A 3,180-nucleotide genomic window follows, 5' to 3' on the forward strand; every position below is an offset into this window, starting at 1 on the left:
TATATATATATATATATATATATATATATATATATATATATATATATATATATATATATATATATATATATATATATATATATATATATATATATATATATATATATATATGACATGCATCCACACACATGCACTATTTTTCTATTTTTATATGTCGTCGTCTAGACTGCCTAGGTACTAGGTGCTAGTCTATCGCTCGATTAGCGCATAACGCCTACTGCAACCATGGTTAAAACTTAAAAGTACTATTAAACACAAAAAATTAAATTAAAAAAATATTAAACAAAATAAGCAAAAAAAAAAAAAAAATTGGTTTGACCCGTGAATAGTAAATAAGACATGTAAAATGGAAAAGAGGGAGTATGTAGGTTCATAATGTCCTTTCTATATGTTCATAAAAACAAAACTTAATGGATATAAACATTACACTAAAGTAATGACTTTATATACTTATATATTTATTGAAAAATAAAAAATATATTTATCAATATGGGTGCCATTTAAAAGATCTCAATTAGAGCTTTTTAATGATATAGTTTTTATACATTAATTTTATTTGTATAAAATTATAAAAAAAAAAAAAGAATAAATTCAAGTTGAAAAAATGGTATAAGATGAACATTAAGGATCTGTTTATTTGTAATAAGAAGTTGAGGGTATTTTTGTCTAAACACATCCAACGCTTATCACCCTTTATCTAAGCCTTTTACCTTAATTTGAGAGCAGTTTATAAAAAAAATTCCTAGTCTGGGCTATGTGAGTGTTGCTTGTGATATCGATTGGAATTTTGCTTGTGATATCCTTCATCCACACAAATACTATGCACGCATTTTAATAACTAAATTGAACTACACTGAGCAATTTACTTACATAGTGGAGTTTGCTTCAAAGTCAAGTAATCGCCAACTACTCATCGAAAAACTTCAAGAATTGCTTAGACTCTATTGTCGACTAATAATTGCCAATTGCTTTCTTGTAATTTTGATTTTATTTGTTTTACTTGAAACAAAGCGTGAAATTAAGGTTCCTGAATGATGATGTACTGATGTTTACAGGGAAAAAGTAATTGTGTGTTTGACAAGAACGCTCTAAGATTAAACAATTTCTTAATGCTCACTTACAAAAAGGACGAAAATTGAAACGTCAATTGTAAATTAGGAACAAAAAGTAATCACGACTAATAAGTGGAAGTTAATTTTACAATAACCTAAAATGTAATATTTCATACTCTTATTTTATATTTAACTGATATTTTTGGAGGGAAATTGTACTGGCACACCTATAGCTTTAGTATATGTATATATAGATATGGAGGGAAAGAAAATAGAGGTTAGCTCTCAAGTCTTCTTGTTTCAATTCTCTCGATACTACTTCCAGAACTTTCCTTTCTCTGTGTGTGAATTTCTTCATCAGATAGGAAGGGAATGAAAATGGAGATCAACTCTCAACTCTGATCTTCTTCTTCAGCGCTTCTCAATAGACTTCGGTGCAGCTCTCCCCACTCCACTCCCTCGCCACTCCATTTTCTTTAAGCTCTCCATCAGCTATTGCTATCGTTCACAGGTACGTCTTTTCTCTCGTTCTTTCGAAGAACTGCGAAAAGTACTTTGAGTGTATTATATGTGTTTTTGCTTCGGAACTGAAATATATGTTGCTATGATATTTCCCCGAAACGAAAAGTACTTTGAGTTTAATTTGCTCTGTTTGTGGCATAAAGTAATGGCGAACCGCCGGAATTTCGTTTTTCCGATTCTGTCATGATTTGAATTTGGGAATAAGGTTTTGAAATTTGATTTTAATTAATCTCTCTTTTTTATGTTTTCTCGTTCTGTGCAAGTTTTGGTGTTTCTATGCTAGTGACTCAAGAATGGTATTTCTGGACATTTCAATGGGTATAATTATAGATAAACTTTAAGCTTTAGGTATTAGTTTAATCCAATTTTCTTCTGTATAGCTTCTTATAGGTCTACACTTTTTTTTATGGTTATGTGAATTCTAGCTTTAACAATGGTTTCACATGGTGTGATTCCTTTGCACATTTCCTATTTAGTGTTTCAATTTGCACTAGACTTCTCTGAAATGCCTCTGTTATCATTGAAACATTCTTTCTAAAGAAAGTAAAAAACACTTAAAATCTTGGTCAATTTTAGTGATGCTGTTACTATGTGATGATGTTTCTTTGTAGTTAGGGATAGTGATTGGTCAATGAGAGGATAATACTATAGTCCATGGGATTTGTTAGTAATATGGTTGCTTTGGCATGTTTATTGCAGCCCATCAATCTCTAGAGATACTATTGGTTGCAACAATGGATCTACGAAACCTTCCTTCTGCATCAAACAGTGAGCTTTTAGTGGATCTCAAGTATATCATTAAAGAACATGCCCTTCCATTCCTTCCTGCTAAATCACTGTTCAGATTCCTGGCGGTTTGTCGAGACTGGATGCTCCATATTTTAACACCATCCTTCCAACATAATCAATCACTTTGTTGCCGTGGCATATCAGGCCTTTTTTGTCAGACTTCTGAAAATCGTATTGTCTTCATACCAATTAATCCAAAATCCTGTGGTGTACCAGATCCATCTTTGAGTTTTCTGCCAGAGCCTGTTGTCATTAAGGCCTCATCAAATGGACTGTTGTGTTGCCAAGGACGAAATGAAAACGGGTACTATTTGTGCAATCCAGTTACACAACAATGGAAAAAACTTCCAAAACCTAGTGCTAGTCATGGATCTGAGCCAGAACTTGTGCTGATATTTGAACCGTCACTGCTCAACCCTGCACCTGAGTACAAACTCATTTGTGCCTTCGAATATGATTCTTATGTTCATGCAACTCAATTCGAAATATACTCCTCCAGAAATAACTCTTGGGATTTCGCTGGGGAGATTGGTTTTGGAGTTAAAAAAGCTGATCTGGGGTCTGGAGTTCATGTCAATGGCGTTGTTTACTGGCCTGTGGAGACTGATTACATGCTTTCTTTTGATCTTACAAAGGATAAGCCACAATTACTGTATACCTTTACTCATGGCACTGACTACATACTAGGAACATTTGATGGAAGGCTTTGTAAGGTTTTTATCCAATTGCCTTTCTATGGAGTGTTCTATGGAGTGGTTGTCGATGTCTTCGTTAATATCCACACAAATACAATGCCTTTGGCTTTGGATATTGTCAC

The sequence above is a fragment of the Ipomoea triloba genome, chromosome 5 (assembly GCF_003576645.1).
Source record: "Ipomoea triloba cultivar NCNSP0323 chromosome 5, ASM357664v1".
Lineage (NCBI taxonomy): Eukaryota > Viridiplantae > Streptophyta > Magnoliopsida > Solanales > Convolvulaceae > Ipomoea > Ipomoea triloba.